The 20,585-nt window shown below is 38.7% G+C and overlaps 18 non-coding genes across 18 annotated transcripts; all 18 read right to left on the bottom strand.

Annotated features, from left to right (window-relative positions):
* Positions 1 to 380: 380 nt before the first annotated feature.
* On the bottom strand, positions 381 to 454 carry trnat-agu (transfer RNA threonine (anticodon AGU)). The gene has a single exon. It is a non-coding gene; the product is annotated as a tRNA-Thr (tRNA).
* A 305-nt stretch (positions 455 to 759) lies between these two features.
* trnat-agu (transfer RNA threonine (anticodon AGU)) lies at positions 760 to 833 on the bottom strand. Its single transcript has one exon. It is a non-coding gene; the product is annotated as a tRNA-Thr (tRNA).
* Positions 834 to 2,562: 1,729 nt separating this feature from the next.
* trnat-agu (transfer RNA threonine (anticodon AGU)) lies at positions 2,563 to 2,636 on the bottom strand. The gene has a single exon. It is a non-coding gene; the product is annotated as a tRNA-Thr (tRNA).
* Positions 2,637 to 2,941: 305 nt separating this feature from the next.
* trnat-agu (transfer RNA threonine (anticodon AGU)) lies at positions 2,942 to 3,015 on the bottom strand. The gene has a single exon. It is a non-coding gene; the product is annotated as a tRNA-Thr (tRNA).
* A 1,610-nt stretch (positions 3,016 to 4,625) lies between these two features.
* On the bottom strand, positions 4,626 to 4,699 carry trnat-agu (transfer RNA threonine (anticodon AGU)). The gene has a single exon. It is a non-coding gene; the product is annotated as a tRNA-Thr (tRNA).
* A 305-nt stretch (positions 4,700 to 5,004) lies between these two features.
* Positions 5,005 to 5,078, bottom strand: trnat-agu (transfer RNA threonine (anticodon AGU)). Its single transcript has one exon. It is a non-coding gene; the product is annotated as a tRNA-Thr (tRNA).
* Positions 5,079 to 6,839: 1,761 nt separating this feature from the next.
* trnat-ugu (transfer RNA threonine (anticodon UGU)) lies at positions 6,840 to 6,913 on the bottom strand. Its single transcript has one exon. It is a non-coding gene; the product is annotated as a tRNA-Thr (tRNA).
* Positions 6,914 to 7,505: 592 nt separating this feature from the next.
* Positions 7,506 to 7,579, bottom strand: trnat-agu (transfer RNA threonine (anticodon AGU)). Its single transcript has one exon. It is a non-coding gene; the product is annotated as a tRNA-Thr (tRNA).
* Positions 7,580 to 7,884: 305 nt separating this feature from the next.
* On the bottom strand, positions 7,885 to 7,958 carry trnat-agu (transfer RNA threonine (anticodon AGU)). The gene has a single exon. It is a non-coding gene; the product is annotated as a tRNA-Thr (tRNA).
* A 1,483-nt stretch (positions 7,959 to 9,441) lies between these two features.
* Positions 9,442 to 9,515, bottom strand: trnat-ugu (transfer RNA threonine (anticodon UGU)). Its single transcript has one exon. It is a non-coding gene; the product is annotated as a tRNA-Thr (tRNA).
* Positions 9,516 to 10,107: 592 nt separating this feature from the next.
* Positions 10,108 to 10,181, bottom strand: trnat-agu (transfer RNA threonine (anticodon AGU)). Its single transcript has one exon. It is a non-coding gene; the product is annotated as a tRNA-Thr (tRNA).
* Positions 10,182 to 10,486: 305 nt separating this feature from the next.
* Positions 10,487 to 10,560, bottom strand: trnat-agu (transfer RNA threonine (anticodon AGU)). The gene has a single exon. It is a non-coding gene; the product is annotated as a tRNA-Thr (tRNA).
* A 4,012-nt stretch (positions 10,561 to 14,572) lies between these two features.
* On the bottom strand, positions 14,573 to 14,646 carry trnat-ugu (transfer RNA threonine (anticodon UGU)). Its single transcript has one exon. It is a non-coding gene; the product is annotated as a tRNA-Thr (tRNA).
* A 594-nt stretch (positions 14,647 to 15,240) lies between these two features.
* On the bottom strand, positions 15,241 to 15,314 carry trnat-agu (transfer RNA threonine (anticodon AGU)). Its single transcript has one exon. It is a non-coding gene; the product is annotated as a tRNA-Thr (tRNA).
* Positions 15,315 to 15,619: 305 nt separating this feature from the next.
* Positions 15,620 to 15,693, bottom strand: trnat-agu (transfer RNA threonine (anticodon AGU)). The gene has a single exon. It is a non-coding gene; the product is annotated as a tRNA-Thr (tRNA).
* A 3,324-nt stretch (positions 15,694 to 19,017) lies between these two features.
* On the bottom strand, positions 19,018 to 19,091 carry trnat-ugu (transfer RNA threonine (anticodon UGU)). The gene has a single exon. It is a non-coding gene; the product is annotated as a tRNA-Thr (tRNA).
* A 594-nt stretch (positions 19,092 to 19,685) lies between these two features.
* On the bottom strand, positions 19,686 to 19,759 carry trnat-agu (transfer RNA threonine (anticodon AGU)). The gene has a single exon. It is a non-coding gene; the product is annotated as a tRNA-Thr (tRNA).
* A 305-nt stretch (positions 19,760 to 20,064) lies between these two features.
* On the bottom strand, positions 20,065 to 20,138 carry trnat-agu (transfer RNA threonine (anticodon AGU)). The gene has a single exon. It is a non-coding gene; the product is annotated as a tRNA-Thr (tRNA).
* Positions 20,139 to 20,585: the final 447 nt, after the last annotated feature.

Genomic DNA, 20,585 nt, shown 5'->3' on the forward strand with positions numbered 1-20,585 from the left:
GACCACAGAGATACAAAATTACCACAAAGAGAGACGAAACTACCACAAAGAGACACAAAATTACCACAAAGAGACACAAAACAACCACAGAGAGACACAAAACATCCAGAGACACAAAATGACCACAAAGAGACGCAAAACGACCACAGAGAGACACATTACAAGCAGAAAGAGACACAAAACATCCAGAGACACAAAACGACCACAAAGAGACACAAAACATCCCAAAACTAATTCTGATTTCTAAAAACATTTTTATCAAGTCTGACCAAAGAACAGACTGATAATAATCATGATGTTCATCATTTAATTAAGAGAACCCATGTAAAGTAGAAACCTAATAATTATATGCTAAGTCATAGTTAGCTTAACAGGACTACAGGCACTGCTGGGATTTGAACCCAGGATCTCCTGTTTACTAGACAGGCACTTTGACCAACTAAGCCACAGCACCACATAAGTCAGAAGAATAATGAAAGAATAAAGATCAGGAACTGGATTCACTTCGTCCTGAACTGGATGCACTCCAGGAAGCGAGCTCCAGAGACTCTCCCAAAACTAACTCTGTAGCTCAAGAATAGTTAAAGCCATGAGTAGAAGTGCCTCCAATTGGTGCAAAACTTCCTCATATCTTGCAGATTCTTTTGGGTTTTGAACTCAGATCCTCCTGTTCATGAGGAAGGCATTTTCAGCAGTTCAGTAGAACCCTGATAATGAGCTGTTTTAAATGCTAAGTCATCGTTAGCTTAACAGGACCACAGGCACTGCTGGGATTTGAACCCAGGATCTCCTGTTTACTAGACAGGCACTTTGACCAACTAAGCCACAGCGCCACATAAGTCATAAAAATGGTGAAAGACACAAAACATTCAGATAAACAAAACGACCACAAAGAGACACAAAATGACCACAAAAAGACACAAAACAACCACAGAGAGACACAAAACGACCACAGATACACAAAACAACCACAGAGAGACACAAAACGACCACAGAGACACAAAACCAGCACAGAGAGACACAAAACAACCACAAAGAGAGACAAAACAAGCACAGAGAGACATAAAACATCCAGAGACACAAAACAACCACAAAGAGACACAAAACGACCACAGACATAAAATGACCACAAAGAGAGACAAAACATCCAGAGACACAAAACAACCACAAAGAGACACAAAACGACCACAGAGAGACAAAATGACCACAAACCGAGACAAAACTACCACAAAGAGACACAAAATTATCAGAAAGAGACACAAAACAACCACAGAGAGGCACAAAACATCCAGAGACACAAAACAACTACAAAGAGACACAAAACGACCACAGAGACACAACAACTACAAAGAGACACAAAACGATCACAAAGAGACACAAAACGACCACAAAGAGGCAAAACATTACCAGAAAGAGACACAGAACGACCACAGAGACACAAAACAACCACAAAGAAAAACAAAACGACTACAAAGAGAGACAAAACAAACACAGAGAGACACAAAATTACCACAAAGAGACAAAAAATAACCACAAGAGACAAAACGACCACAAAGAGACACAAAACGACCACAGAGATACAAAATTACCACAAAGAGAGACAAAACTACCACAAAGAGACACAAAATTACCAGAAAGAGACACAACAACTACAAAGAGACACAAAACGATAACAAAGAGACACAAAACAACGACAAAGAGACATAAAACTACCACAAAGAGACACAAAACGACCACAAAGAGACAAAAAATTACCAGAAAGAGACATAAAACGACCACAGAGACACAAAACAACCACAAAGAGACACAAAACTACCACAAAGAGACACAACAACTACAAAGAGACACAAAACGATCACAAAGAGACACAAAACGACCACAAAGAGGCAAAACATTACCAGAAAGAGACACAGAACGACCACAGAGACACAAAACAACCACAAAGAAAAACAAAACGACTACAAAGAGAGACAAAACAAACACAGAGAGACACAAAATTACCACAAAGAGACACAAAATAACCACAAGAGACAAAACGACCACAAAGAGACACAAAACGACCACAGAGATACAAAATTACCACAAAGAGAGACAAAACTACCACAAAGAGACACAAAATTACCACAAAGAGACACAACAACTACAAAGAGACACAAAACGATAACAAAGAGACACAAAACAACGACAAAGAGACATAAAACTACCACAAAGAGACACAAAACGACCACAAAGAGACAAAAAATTACCAGAAAGAGACATAAAACGACCACAGAGAGACACAAAACATCCAGAGACACAAAATGACCACAAAGAGACGCAAAACGACCACAGAGAGACACATTACAAGCAGAAAGAGACACAAAACATCCAGAGACACAAAACGATCACAAAGAGACACAAAACATCCCAAAACTAATTCTGATTTCTAAAAACATTTTTATCAAGTCTGACCAAAGAACAGACTGATAATAATCATGATGTTCATCATTTAATTAAGAGAACCCATGTAAAGTAGAAACCTAATAATTATATGCTAAGTCATAGTTAGCTTAACAGGACCACAGGCACTGCTGGGATTTGAACCCAGGATCTCCTGTTTACTAGACAGGCACTTTGACCAACTAAGCCACAGCACCACATAAGTCAGAAGAATAATGAAAGAATAAAGATCAGGAACTGGATTCACTTCGTCCTGAACTGGATGCACTCCAGGAAGCGAGCTCCAGAGACTCTCCCAAAACTAACTCTGTAGCTCAAGAATAGTTAAAGCCATGAGTAGAAGTGCCTCCAATTGGTGCAAAACTTCCTCATATGTTGCAGATTCTTTTGGGTTTTGAACTCAGATCCTCCTGTTCATGAGGAAGGCATTTTCAGCAGTTCAGTAGAACCCTGATAATGAGCTGTTTTAAATGCTAAGTCATCGTTAGCTTAACAGGACCACAGGCACTGCTGGGATTTGAACCCAGGATCTCCTGTTTACTAGACAGGCACTTTGACCAACTAAGCCACAGCGCCACATAAGTCATAAAAATGGTGAAAGACACAAAACATTCAGATAAACAAAACGACCACAAAGAGACACAAAATGACCACAAAAAGACACAAAACAACCACAGAGAGACACAAAACGACCACAGATACACAAAACAACCACAGAGAGACACAAAACGACCACAGAGACACAAAACCAGCACAGAGAGACACAAAACAACCACAAAGAGAGACAAAACAAGCACAGAGAGACATAAAACATCCAGAGACACAAAACAACCACAAAGAGACACAAAACGACCACAGACATAAAATGACCACAAAGAGAGACAAAACATCCAGAGACACAAAACAACCACAAAGAGACACAAAACGACCACAGAGACACAAAATGACCACAAACCGAGACAAAACTACCACAAAGAGACACAAAATTATCAGAAAGAGACACAAAACAACCACAGAGAGGCACAAAACATCCAGAGACACAAAACAACTACAAAGAGACACAAAACGACCACAAAGAGACACATAACAACCTCAAAGAGACACAAAACTACCACAAAGAGACACAACAACTACAAAGAGACACAAAACGATCACAAAGAGACACAAAACGACCACAAAGAGGCAAAAAATTACCAGAAAGAGACACAGAACGACCACAGAGACACAAAACAACCACAAAGAAAAACAAAACGACTACAAAGAGAGACAAAACAAACACAGAGAGACACAAAATTACCACAAAGAGACAAAAAATAACCACAAGAGACAAAACGACCACAAAGAGACACAAAACGACCACAGAGATACAAAATTACCACAAAGAGAGACAAAACTACCACAAAGAGACACAAAATTACCAGAAAGAGACACAACAACTACAAAGAGACACAAAACGATAACAAAGAGACACAAAACAACGACAAAGAGACATAAAACTACCACAAAGAGACACAAAACGACCACAAAGAGACAAAAAATTACCAGAAAGAGACATAAAACGACCACAAAGAGACACAAAACGACCACAGAGATACAAAATTACCACAAAGAGAGACAAAACTACCACAAAGAGACACAAAATTACCACAAAGAGACACAACAACTACAAAGAGACACAAAACGATAACAAAGAGATACAAAACAACGACAAAGAGACATAAAACTACCACAAAGAGACACAAAACGACCACAAAGAGACAAAAAATTACCAGAAAGAGACATAAAACGACCACAGAGACACAAAACAACCACAGAGACACAAAACAACCACAGACAGACACAAAACAACCACAGAGAGACACAAAATGACCACAAAGAGAGACAAAACTACCACAAAGAGACACAAAACATCCAGAGACACAAAATGACCACAAAGAGACGCAAAACGACCACAGAGAGACACATAACAAGCAGAAAGAGACACAAAACATCCAGAGACACAAAACGACCACAAAGAGACACAAAACATCCCAAAACTAATTCTGATTTCTAAAAACATTTTTATCAAGTCTGACCAAAGAACAGACTGATAATAATCATGATGTTCATCATTTAATTAAGAGAACCCATGTAAAGTAGAAACCTAATAATTATATGCTAAGTCATAGTTAGCTTAACAGGACCACAGGCACTGCTGGGATTTGAACCCAGGATCTCCTGTTTACTAGACAGGCACTTTGACCAACTAAGCCACAGCACCACATAAGTCAGAAGAATAATGAAAGAATAAAGATCAGGAACTGGATTCACTTCGTCCTGAACTGGATGCACTCCAGGAAGCGAGCTCCAGAGACTCTCCCAAAACTAACTCTGTAGCTCAAGAATAGTTAAAGCCATGAGTAGAAGTGCCTCCAATTGGTGCAAAACTTCCTCATATGTTGCAGATTCTTTTGGGTTTTGAACTCAGATCCTCCTGTTCATGAGGAAGGCATTTTCAGCAGTTCAGTAGAACCCTGATAATGAGCTGTTTTAAATGCTAAGTCATCGTTAGCTTAACAGGACCACAGGCACTGCTGGGATTTGAACCCAGGATCTCCTGTTTACTAGACAGGCACTTTGACCAACTAAGCCACAGCGCCACATAAGTCATAAAAATGGTGAAAGACACAAAACATTCAGATAAACAAAACGACCACAAAGAGACACAAAATGACCACAAAAAGACACAAAACAACCACAGAGAGACACAAAACGACCACAGATACACAAAACAACCACAGAGAGACACAAAACGACCACAGAGACACAAAACCAGCACAGAGAGACACAAAACAACCACAAAGAGAGACAAAACAAGCACAGAGAGACATAAAACATCCAGAGACACAAAACAACCACAAAGAGACACAAAACGACCACAGACATAAAATGACCACAAAGAGAGACAAAACATCCAGAGACACAAAACAACCACAAAGAGACACAAAACGACCACAGAGACACAAAATGACCACAAACCGAGACAAAACTACCACAAAGAGACACAAAATTATCAGAAAGAGACACAAAACAACCACAGAGAGGCACAAAACATCCAGAGACACAAAACAACTACAAAGAGACACAAAACGACCACAAAGAGACACATAACAACCTCAAAGAGACACAAAACTACCACAAAGAGACACAACAACTACAAAGAGACACAAAACGATCACAAAGAGACACAAAACGACCACAAAGAGGCAAAAAATTACCAGAAAGAGACACAGAACGACCACAGAGACACAAAACAACCACAAAGAAAAACAAAACGACTACAAAGAGAGACAAAACAAACACAGAGAGACACAAAATTACCACAAAGAGACAAAAAATAACCACAAGAGACAAAACGACCACAAAGAGACACAAAACGACCACAGAGATACAAAATTACCACAAAGAGAGACAAAACTACCACAAAGAGACACAAAATTACCAGAAAGAGACACAACAACTACAAAGAGACACAAAACGATAACAAAGAGACACAAAACAACGACAAAGAGACATAAAACTACCACAAAGAGACACAAAACGACCACAAAGAGACAAAAAATTACCAGAAAGAGACATAAAACGACCACAAAGAGACACAAAACGACCACAGAGATACAAAATTACCACAAAGAGAGACAAAACTACCACAAAGAGACACAAAATTACCACAAAGAGACACAACAACTACAAAGAGACACAAAACGATAACAAAGAGACACAAAACAATAACAAAGAGACATAAAACTACCACAAAGAGACACAAAACGACCACAAAGAGACAAAAAATTACCAGAAAGAGACATAAAACGACCACAGAGACACAAAACAACCACAGAGACACAAAACAACCACAGACAGACACAAAACAACCACAGAGAGACACAAAATGACCACAAAGAGAGACAAAACTACCACAAAGAGACACAAAACATCCAGATACACAAAACGACCACAAAGAGACACAAAATGACGACAGAGAGACACTAAACGACCACAGAGACACAAAACAACCACAGAGAGACACAAAATTACCAGAAAGAGAAACAAAATATCCAGAGACACAAAACAACCACAAAGAGACACAAAATGACCACAAGAGACAAAACGACCACAAAGAGACACAAAACATCCAGAGACACAAAACAACCACGAAGAGACACAACAACTACAAAGAGACACAAAACGATAACAAAGAGACACAAAAAAACCACAGAGAGACATTAAACTACCACAAAGAGACACAAAACGACCACAAAGAGACAAAAAATTACCAGAAAGAGACACAAAACAACCACAGAGACACAAAACAACTACTAAGAGACACAAAACAACCACCATAGTTAGCTTAAAAGGACCACAGGCACTGCTGGGATTTGAACCCAGGATCTCCTGTTTACAAGACAGGCACTTTGACCAACTAAGCCACAGCGCCACATAAGTCATGAAAATGATGAAAGACACAAAACATTCAGATACACAAAACGACCACAAAGAGACACAAGATGACCAGAGAGAGACACAAAACGACCACAGAGACACAAAACAACCACAAAGAAAAACAAAACGACTACAAAGAGAGACAAAACAAACACAGAGAGACACAAAATTACCACAAAGAGACACAAAATAACCACAAGAGACAAAACGACCACAAAGAGACACAAAACGACCACAGAGATACAAAATTACCACAAAGAGAGACAAAACTACCACAAAGAGACACAAAATTACCACAAAGAGACACAAAACAACCAGAGAGACACAAAACATCCAGAGACACAAAATGACCACAAAGAGACGCAAAACGACCACAGAGAGACACATAACAAGCAGAAAGAGACACAAAACATCCAGAGACACAAAACATCCCAAAACTAATTCTGATTTCTAAAAACATTTTTATCAAGTCTGACCAAAGAACAGACTGATAATAATCATGATGTTCATCATTTAATTAAGAGAACCCATGTAAAGTAGAAACCTAATAATTATATGCTAAGTCATAGTTAACTTAACAGGACCACAGGCACTGCTGGGATTTGAACCCAGGATCTCCTGTTTACTAGACAGGCACTTTGACCAACTAAGCCACAGCACCACATAAGTCAGAAGAATGATGAAAGAATAAAGATCAGGAACTGGATTCACTTCGTCCTGAACTGGATGCACTCCAGGAAGCGAGCTCCAGAGACTCTCCCAAAACTAACTCTGTAGCTCAAGAATAGTTAAAGCCATGAGTAGAAGTGCCTCATATTGGTGCAAAACTTCCTCATATCTTGCAGATTCTTTTGGGTTTTGAACTCAGATCCTCCTGTTCATGAGGAAGGCATTTTCAGCAGTTCAGTAGAACCCTGATAATGAGCTGTTTTAAATGCTAAGTCATCGTTAGCTTAACAGGACCACAGGCACTGCTGGGATTTGAACCCAGGATCTCCTGTTTACTAGACAGGCACTTTGACCAACTAAGCCACAGCGCCACATAAGTCATAAAAATGGTGAAAGACACAAAACATTCAGATAAACAAAACGACCACAAAGAGACACAAAACGACCACAGAGACACAAAATGACCACAAACCGAGACAAAACTACCACAAAGAGACACAAAATTATCAGAAAGAGACACAAAACAACCACAGAGAGGCACAAAACATCCAGAGACACAAAACAACTACAAAGAGACACAAAACGACCACAAAGAGACACATAACAACCTCAAAGAGACACAAAACTACCACAAAGAGACACAACAACTACAAAGAGACACAAAACGATCACAAAGAGACACAAAACGACCACAAAGAGGCAAAAAATTACCAGAAAGAGACACAGAACGACCACAGAGACACAAAACAACCACAAAGAAAAACAAAACGACTACAAAGAGAGACAAAACAAACACAGAGAGACACAAAATTACCACAAAGAGACAAAAAATAACCACAAGAGACAAAACGACCACAAAGAGACACAAAACGACCACAGAGATACAAAATTACCACAAAGAGAGACAAAACTACCACAAAGAGACACAAAATTACCAGAAAGAGACACAACAACTACAAAGAGACACAAAACGATAACAAAGAGACACAAAACAACGACAAAGAGACATAAAACTACCACAAAGAGACACAAAACGACCACAAAGAGACAAAAAATTACCAGAAAGAGACATAAAACGACCACAAAGAGACACAAAACGACCACAGAGATACAAAATTACCACAAAGAGAGACAAAACTACCACAAAGAGACACAAAATTACCACAAAGAGACACAACAACTACAAAGAGACACAAAACGATAACAAAGAGACACAAAACAATAACAAAGAGACATAAAACTACCACAAAGAGACACAAAACGACCACAAAGAGACAAAAAATTACCAGAAAGAGACATAAAACGACCACAGAGACACAAAACAACCACAGAGACACAAAACAACCACAGACAGACACAAAACAACCACAGAGAGACACAAAATGACCACAAAGAGAGACAAAACTACCACAAAGAGACACAAAACATCCAGATACACAAAACGACCACAAAGAGACACAAAATGACGACAGAGAGACACTAAACGACCACAGAGACACAAAACAACCACAGAGAGACACAAAATTACCAGAAAGAGAAACAAAATATCCAGAGACACAAAACAACCACAAAGAGACACAAAATGACCACAAGAGACAAAACGACCACAAAGAGACACAAAACATCCAGAGACACAAAACAACCACGAAGAGACACAACAACTACAAAGAGACACAAAACGATAACAAAGAGACACAAAAAAACCACAGAGAGACATTAAACTACCACAAAGAGACACAAAACGACCACAAAGAGACAAAAAATTACCAGAAAGAGACACAAAACAACCACAGAGACACAAAACAACTACTAAGAGACACAAAACAACCACCATAGTTAGCTTAAAAGGACCACAGGCACTGCTGGGATTTGAACCCAGGATCTCCTGTTTACAAGACAGGCACTTTGACCAACTAAGCCACAGCGCCACATAAGTCATGAAAATGATGAAAGACACAAAACATTCAGATACACAAAACGACCACAAAGAGACACAAGATGACCAGAGAGAGACACAAAACGACCACAGAGACACAAAACAACCACAAAGAAAAACAAAACGACTACAAAGAGAGACAAAACAAACACAGAGAGACACAAAATTACCACAAAGAGACACAAAATAACCACAAGAGACAAAACGACCACAAAGAGACACAAAACGACCACAGAGATACAAAATTACCACAAAGAGAGACAAAACTACCACAAAGAGACACAAAATTACCACAAAGAGACACAAAACAACCAGAGAGACACAAAACATCCAGAGACACAAAATGACCACAAAGAGACGCAAAACGACCACAGAGAGACACATAACAAGCAGAAAGAGACACAAAACATCCAGAGACACAAAACATCCCAAAACTAATTCTGATTTCTAAAAACATTTTTATCAAGTCTGACCAAAGAACAGACTGATAATAATCATGATGTTCATCATTTAATTAAGAGAACCCATGTAAAGTAGAAACCTAATAATTATATGCTAAGTCATAGTTAACTTAACAGGACCACAGGCACTGCTGGGATTTGAACCCAGGATCTCCTGTTTACTAGACAGGCACTTTGACCAACTAAGCCACAGCACCACATAAGTCAGAAGAATGATGAAAGAATAAAGATCAGGAACTGGATTCACTTCGTCCTGAACTGGATGCACTCCAGGAAGCGAGCTCCAGAGACTCTCCCAAAACTAACTCTGTAGCTCAAGAATAGTTAAAGCCATGAGTAGAAGTGCCTCATATTGGTGCAAAACTTCCTCATATCTTGCAGATTCTTTTGGGTTTTGAACTCAGATCCTCCTGTTCATGAGGAAGGCATTTTCAGCAGTTCAGTAGAACCCTGATAATGAGCTGTTTTAAATGCTAAGTCATCGTTAGCTTAACAGGACCACAGGCACTGCTGGGATTTGAACCCAGGATCTCCTGTTTACTAGACAGGCACTTTGACCAACTAAGCCACAGCGCCACATAAGTCATAAAAATGGTGAAAGACACAAAACATTCAGATAAACAAAACGACCACAAAGAGACACAAAATGACCACAAAAAGACACAAAACAACCACAGAGAGACACAAAACGACCACAGATACACAAAACAACCACAGAGAGACACAAAACGACCACAGAGACACAAAACCAGCACAGAGAGACACAAAACAACCACAAAGAGAGACAAAACAAGCACAGAGAGACATAAAACATCCAGAGACACAAAACAACCACAAAGAGACACAAAACGACCACAGACATAAAATGACCACAAAGAGACACAAAACATCCAGAGACACAAAACAACCACAAAGAGACACATAACAACCTCAAAGAGACACAAAACTACCACAAAGAGACACAACAACTACAAAGAGACACAAAACGATCACAAAGAGACACAAAACGACCACAAAGAGGCAAAAAATTACCAGAAAGAGAAACAGAACGACCACAGAGACACAAAACAACCACAAAGAAAAACAAAACGACTACAAAGAGAGACAAAACAAACACAGAGAGACACAAAATTACCACAAAGAGACAAAAAATAACCACAAGAGACAAAACGACCACAAAGAGACACAAAACGACCACAGAGATACAAAATTACCACAAAGAGAGACAAAACTACCACAAAGAGACACAAAATTACCAGAAAGAGACACAACAACTACAAAGAGACACAAAACGATAACAAAGAGACACAAAACAACGACAAAGAGACATAAAACTACCACAAAGAGACACAAAACGACCACAAAGAGACAAAAAAATTACCAGAAAGAGACATAAAACGACCACAAAGAGACACAAAACGACCACAGAGATACAAAATTACCACAAAGAGAGACAAAACTACCACAAAGAGACACAAAATTACCACAAAGAGACACAACAACTACAAAGAGACACAAAACGATAACAAAGAGACACAAAACAACGACAAAGAGACATAAAACTACCACAAAGAGACACAAAACGACCACAAAGAGACAAAAAATTACCAGAAAGAGACATAAAACGACCACAGAGACACAAAACAACCACAGAGACACAAAACAACCACAGACAGACACAAAACAACCACAGAGAGACACAAAATGACCACAAAGAGAGACAAAACTACCACAAAGAGACACAAAACATCCAGATACACAAAACGACCACAAAGAGACACAAAATGACGACAGAGAGACACTAAACGACCACAGAGACACAAAACAACCACAGAGAGACACAAAATTACCAGAAAGAGAAACAAAATATCCAGAGACACAAAACAACCACAAAGAGACACAAAATGACCACAAGAGACAAAACGACCACAAAGAGACACAAAACATCCAGAGACACAAAACAACCACAAAGAGACACAACAACTACAAAGAGACACAAAACGATAACAAAGAGACACAAAAAAACAACAGAGAGACATTAAACTACCACAAAGAGACACAAAACGACCACAAAGAGACAAAAAATTACCAGAAAGAGACACAAAACAACCACAGAGACACAAAACAACTACTAAAAGACACAAAACGACCACAGAGACACAAAATGACCACAAACAGAGACAAAACTACCACAAAGAGACACTAAATTACCAGAAAGAGACACAAAACAACCACAGAGAGGCACAAAACATCCAGAGACACAAAACAACTACAAAGAGACACAAAACGACCACAAAGAGACACATAACAACCTCAAAGAGACACAAAACTACCACAAAGAGACACAACAACTACAAAGAGACACAAAACGATCACAAAGAGACACAAAACAACCACAAAGACACATAAAACTACCACAAAGAGACACAAAACAACCACAAAGAGGCAAAACATTACCAGAAAGAGACACAGAACGACCACAGAGACACAAAACAACCACAAAGAAAAACAAAACGACTACAAAGAGAGACAAAACAAACACAGAGAGACACAAAATTACCACAAAGAGACAAAAAATAACCACAAGAGACAAAACGACCACAAAGAGACACAAAACGACCACAGAGATACAAAATTACCACAAAGAGAGACAAAACTACCACAAAGAGACACAAAATTACCACAAAGAGACACAACAACTACAAAGAGACACAAAACGATAACAAAGAGACACAAAACAACGACAAAGAGACATAAAACTACCACAAAGAGACACAAAACGACCACAAAGAGACAAAAAATTACCAGAAAGAGACATAAAACGACCACAAAGAGACACAAAACGACCACAGAGATACAAAATTACCACAAAGAGAGACAAAACTACCACAAAGAGACACAAAATTACCACAAAGAGACACAACAACTACAAAGAGACACAAAACGATAACAAAGAGACACAAAACAACGACAAAGAGACATAAAACTACCACAAAGAGACACAAAACGACCACAAAGAGACAAAAAATTACCAGAAAGAGACATAAAACGACCACTGAGACACAAAACAACCACAGAGACACAAAACAACCACAGACAGACACAAAACAACCACAGAGAGACACAAAATGACCACAAAGAGAGACAAAACTACCACAAAGAGACACAAAATTACCACAAAGAGACACAACAACTACAAAGAGACACAAAACGATAACAAAGAGACACAAAACAACGACAAAGAGACATAAAACTACCACAAAGAGACACAAAACGACCACAAAGAGACAAAAAATTACCAGAAAGAGACATAAAACGACCACAAAGAGACACAAAACGACCACAGAGATACAAAATTACCACAAAGAGAGACAAAACTACCACAAAGAGACACAAAATTACCACAAAGAGACACAACAACTACAAAGAGACACAAAACGATAACAAAGAGACACAAAACAACGACAAAGAGACATAAAACTACCACAAAGAGACACAAAACGACCACAAAGAGACAAAAAATTACCAGAAAGAGACATAAAACGACCACAGAGACACAAAACAACCACAGAGACACAAAACAACCACAGACAGACACAAAACAACCACAGAGAGACACAAAATGACCACAAAGAGAGACAAAACTACCACAAAGAGACACAAAATTACCAGAAAGAGACACAACAACTACAAAGAGACACAAAACGATAACAAAGAGACACAAAACAACGACAAAGAGACATAAAACTACCACAAAGAGACACAAAACGACCACAAAGAGACAAAAAATTACCAGAAAGAGACATAAAACGACCACAAAGAGACACAAAACGACCACAGAGATACAAAATTACCACAAAGAGAGACAAAACTACCACAAAGAGACACAAAATTACCACAAAGAGACACAACAACTACAAAGAGACACAAAACGATAACAAAGAGACACAAAACAACGACAAAGAGACATAAAACTACCACAAAGAGACACAAAACAACCACAAAGAGACAAAAAATTACCAGAAAGAGACATAAAACGACCACAGAGACACAAAACAACCACAGAGACACAAAACAACCACAGACAGACACAAAACAACCACAGAGAGACACAAAATGACCACAAAGAGAGACAAAACTACCACAAAGAGACACAAAACATCCAGATACACAAAACGACCACAAAGAGACACAAAATGACGACAGAGAGACACTAAACGACCACAGAGACACAAAACAACCACAGAGAGACACAAAATTACCAGAAAGAGAAACAAAATATCCAGAGACACAAAACAACCACAAAGAGACACAAAATGACCACAAGAGACAAAACGACCACAAAGAGACACAAAACATCCAGAGACACAAAACAACCACAAAGAGACACAACAACTACAAAGAGACACAAAACGATAACAAAGAGACACAAAAAAACCACAGAGAGACATTAAACTACCACAAAGAGACACAAAACGACCACAAAGAGACAAAAAATTACCAGAAAGAGACACAAAACAACCACAGAGACACAAAACAACTACTAAGAGACACAAAACAACCACCATAGTTAGCTTAAAAGGACCACAGGCACTGCTGGGATTTGAACCCAGGATCTCCTGTTTACAAGACAGGCACTTTGACCAACTAAGCCACAGCGCCACATAAGTCATGAAAATGATGAAAGACACAAAACATTCAGATACACAAAACGACCACAAAGAGACACAAGATGACCAGAGAGAGACACAAAACGACCACAGAGACACAAAACAACCACAAAGAAAAACAAAACGACTACAAAGAGAGACAAAACAAACACAGAGAGACACAAAATTACCACAAAGAGACACAAAATAACCACAAGAGACAAAACGACCACAAAGAGACACAAAACGACCACAGAGATACAAAATTACCACAAAGAGAGACAAAACTACCACAAAGAGACACAAAATTACCACAAAGAGACACAAAACAACCACAGAGAGACACAAAACATCCAGAGACACAAAATGACCACAAAGAGACGCAAAACGACCACAGAGAGACACATAACAAGCAGAAAGAGACACAAAACATCCAGAGACACAAAACATCCCAAAACTAATTCTGATTTCTAAAAACATTTTTATCAAGTCTGACCAAAGAACAGACTGATAATAATCATGATGTTCATCATTTAATTAAGAGAACCCATGTAAAGTAGAAACCTAATAATTATATGCTAAGTCATAGTTAACTTAACAGGACCACAGGCACTGCTGGGATTTGAACCCAGGATCTCCTGTTTACTAGACAGGCACTTTGACCAACTAAGCCACAGCACCACATAAGTCAGAAGAATGATGAAAGAATAAAGATCAGGAACTGGATTCACTTCGTCCTGAACTGGATGCACTCCAGGAAGCGAGCTCCAGAGACTCTCCCAAAACTAACTCTGTAGCTCAAGAATAGTTAAAGCCATGAGTAGAAGTGCCTCATATTGGTGCAAAACTTCCTCATATCTTGCAGATTCTTTTGGGTTTTGAACTCAGATCCTCCTGTTCATGAGGAAGGCATTTTCAGCAGTTCAGTAGAACCCTGATAATGAGCTGTTTTAAATGCTAAGTCATCGTTAGCTTAACAGGACCACAGGCACTGCTGGGATTTGAACCCAGGATCTCCTGTTTACTAGACAGGCACTTTGACCAACTAAGCCACAGCGCCACATAAGTCATAAAAATGGTGAAAGACACAAAACATTCAGATAAACAAAACGACCACAAAGAGACACAAAATGACCACAAAAAGACACAAAACAACCACAGAGAGACACAAAACGACCACAGAGATACAAAATTACCACAAAGAGAGACAAAACTACCACAAAGAGACACAAAATTACCACAAAGAGACACAACAACTACAAAGAGACACAAAACGATAACAAAGAGACACAAAACAACGACAAAGAGACATAAAACTACCACAAAGAGACACAAAACGACCACAAAGAGACAAAAAATTACCAGAAAGAGACATAAAACGACCACAGAGACACAAAACAACCACAGAGACACAAAACAACCACAGACAGACACAAAACAACCACAGAGAGACACAAAATGACCACAAAGAGAGACAAAACTACCACAAAGAGACACAAAACATCCAGATACACAAAACGACCACAAAGAGACACAAAATGACGACAGAGAGACACTAAACGACCACAGAGACACAAAACAACCACAGAGAGACACAAAATTACCAGAAAGAGAAACAAAATATCCAGAGACACAAAACAACCACAAAGAGACACAAAATGACCACAAGAGACAAAACGACCACAAAGAGACACAAAACATCCAGAGACACAAAACAACCACAAAGAGACACAACAACTACAAAGAGACACAAAACGATAACAAAGAGACACAAAAAAACCACAGAGAGACATTAAACTACCACAAAGAGACACAAAACGACCACAAAGAGACAAAAAATTACCAGAAAGAGACACAAAACAACCACAGAGACACAAAACAACTACTAAAAGACACAAAACGACCACAGAGACACAAAATGACCACAAACAGAGACAAAACTACCACAAAGAGACACTAAATTACCAGAAAGAGACACAAAACAACCACAGAGAGGCACAAAACATCCAGAGACACAAAACAACTACAAAGAGACACAAAACGACCACAAAGAGACACATAACAACCTCAAAGAGACACAAAACTACCACAAAGAGACACAACAACTACAAAGAGACACAAAACGATCACAAAGAGACACAAAACAACCACAAAGACACATAAAACTACCACAAAGAGACACAAAACAACCACAAAGAGGCAAAACATTACCAGAAAGAGACACAGAACGACCACAGAGACACAAAACAACCACAAAGAAAAACAAAACGACTACAAAGAGAGACAAAACAAACACAGAGAGACACAAAATTACCACAAAGAGACAAAAAATAACCACAAGAGACAAAACGACCACAAAGAGACACAAAACGACCACAGAGATACAAAATTACCACAAAGAGAGACAAAACTACCACAAAGAGACACAAAATTACCACAAAGAGACACAACAACTACAAAGAGACACAAAACGATAACAAAGAGACACAAAACAACGACAAAGAGACATAAAACTACCACAAAGAGACACAAAACGACCACAAAGAGACAAAAAATTACCAGAAAGAGACATAAAACGACCACAAAGAGACACAAAACGACCACAGAGATACAAAATTACCACAAAGAGAGACAAAACTACCACAAAGAGACACAAAATTACCACAAAGAGACACAACAACTACAAAGAGACACAAAACGATAACAAAGAGACACAAAACAACGACAAAGAGACATAAAACTACCACAAAGAGACACAAAACGACCACAAAGAGACAAAAAATTACCAGAAAGAGACATAAAACGACCACTGAGACACAAAACAACCACAGAGACACAAAACAACCACAGACAGACACAAAACAACCACAGAGAGACACAAAATGACCACAAAGAGAAACAAAACTACCACAAAGAGACACAAAATTACCACAAAGAGACACAACAACTACAAAGAGACACAAAACGATAACAAAGAGACACAAAACAACGACAAAGAGACATAAAACTACCACAAAGAGACACAAAACGACCACAAAGAGACAAAAAATTACCAGAAAGAGACATAAAACGACCACAAAGAGACACAAAACGACCACAGAGATACAAAATTACCACAAAGAGAGACAAAACTACCACAAAGAGACACAAAATTACCACAAAGAGACACAACAACTACAAAGAGACACAAAACGATAACAAAGAGACACAAAACAACGACAAAGAGACATAAAACTACCACAAAGAGACACAAAACGACCACAAAGAGACAAAAAATTACCAGAAAGAGACATAAAACGACCACAGAGACACAAAACAACCACAGAGACACAAAACAACCACAGACAGACACAAAACAACCACAGAGAGACACAAAATGACCACAAAGAGAGACAAAACTACCACAAAGAGACACAAAATTACCAAAAAGAGACACAACAACTACAAAGAGACACAAAACGATAACAAAGAGACACAAAACAACGACAAAGAGACATAAAACTACCACAAAGAGACACAAAACAACGACAAAGAGACATAAAACTACCACAAAGAGACACAAAACGACCACAAAGAGACAAAAAATTACCAGAAAGAGACATAAAACGACCACAAAGAGACACAAAACGACCACAGAGATACAAAATTACCACAAAGAGAGACAAAACTACCACAAAGAGACACAAAATTACCACAAAGAGACACAACAACTACAAAGAGACACAAAACGATAACAAAGAGACACAAAACAACGACAAAGAGACATAAAACTACCACAAAGAGACACAAAACAACCACAAAGAGACAAAAAATTACCAGAAAGAGACATAAAACGACCACAGAGACACAAAACAACCACAGAGACACAAAACAACCACAGACAGACACAAAACAACCACAGAGAGACACAAAATGACCACAAAGAGAGACAAAACTACCACAAAGAGACACAAAACATCCAGATACACAAAACGACCACAAAGAGACACAAAATGACGACAGAGAGACACTAAACGACCACAGAGACACAAAACAACCACAGAGAGACACAAAATTACCAGAAAGAGAAACAAAATATCCAGAGACACAAAACAACCACAAAGAGACACAAAATGACCACAAGAGACAAAACGACCACAAAGAGACACAAAACATCCAGAGACACAAAACAACCACAAAGAGACACAACAACTACAAAGAGACACAAAACGATAACAAAGAGACACAAAAAAACCACAGAGAGACATTAAACTACCACAAAGAGACACAAAACGACCACAAAGAGACAAAAAATTACCAGAAAGAGACACAAAACAACCACAGAGACACAAAACAACTACTAAGAGACACAAAACAACCACCATAGTTAGCTTAAAAGGACCACAGGCACTGCTGGGATTTGAACCCAGGATCTCCTGTTTACAAGACAGGCACTTTGACCAACTAAGCCACAGCGCCACATAAGTCATGAAAATGATGAAAGACACAAAACATTCAGATACACAAAACGACCACAAAGAGACACAAGATGACCAGAGAGAGACACAAAACGACCACAGAGACACAAAACAACCACAAAGAAAAACAAAACGACTACAAAGAGAGACAAAACAAACACAGAGAGACACAAAATTACCACAAAGAGACACAAAATAACCACAAGAGACAAAACGACCACAAAGAGACACAAAACGACCACAGAGATACAAAATTACCACAAAGAGAGACAAAACTACCACAAAGAGACACAAAATTACCACAAAGAGACACAAAACAACCACAGAGAGACACAAAACATCCAGAGACACAAAATGACCACAAAGAGACGCAAAACGACCACAGAGAGACACATAACAAGCAGAAAGAGACACAAAACATCCAGAGACACAAAACATCCCAAAACTAATTCTGATTTCTAAAAACATTTTTATCAAGTCTGACCAAAGAACAGACTGATAATAATCATGATGTTCATCATTTAATTAAGAGAACCCATGTAAAGTAGAAACCTAATAATTATATGCTAAGTCATAGTTAACTTAACAGGACCACAGGCACTGCTGGGATTTGAACCCAGGATCTCCTGTTTACTAGACAGGCACTTTGACCAACTAAGCCACAGCACCACATAAGTCAGAAGAATGATGAAAGAATAAAGATCAGGAACTGGATTCACTTCGTCCTGAACTGGATGCACTCCAGGAAGCGAGCTCCAGAGACTCTCCCAAAACTAACTCTGTAGCTCAAGAATAGTTAAAGCCATGAGTAGAAGTGCCTCATATTGGTGCAAAACTTCCTCATATCTTGCAGATTCTTTTGGGTTTTGAACTCAGATCCTCCTGTTCATGAGGAAGGCATTTTCAGCAGTTCAGTAGAACCCTGATAATGAGCTGTTTTAAATGCTAAGTCATCGTTAGCTTAACAGGACCACAGGCACTGCTGGGATTTGAACCCAGGATCTCCTGTTTACTAGACAGGCACTTTGACCAACTAAGCCACAGCGCCACATAAGTCATAAAAATGGTGAAAGACACAAAACATTCAGATAAACAAAACGACCACAAAGAGACACAAAATGACCACAAAAAGACACAAAACAACCACAGAGAGACACAAAACGACCACAGATACACAAAACAACCACTGAGAGACACAAAACGACCACAGAGACACAAAACAAGCACAGAGAGACACAAAACAACCACAAAGAGAGACAAAACAAGCACAGAGAGACATAAAACATCCAGAGACACAAAACAACCACAAAGAGACACAAAACGACCACAGAGACACAAAATGACCACAAAGAGAGACAAAACATCCAGAGACACAAAACAACCACAAAGAGACACAAAACGACCACAGAGACACAAAATGACCACAAACAGAGACAAAACTACCACAAAGAGACACAAAATTACCAGAAAGAGACACAAAACAACCACAGAGAGG

This window comes from Leuresthes tenuis, unplaced genomic scaffold (genome assembly GCF_036924035.1).
Source record: "Leuresthes tenuis unplaced genomic scaffold, fLeuTen1.0.hap1 SCAF_23, whole genome shotgun sequence".
In the NCBI taxonomy this organism is placed as follows: Eukaryota; Metazoa; Chordata; class Actinopteri; order Atheriniformes; family Atherinopsidae; genus Leuresthes; species Leuresthes tenuis.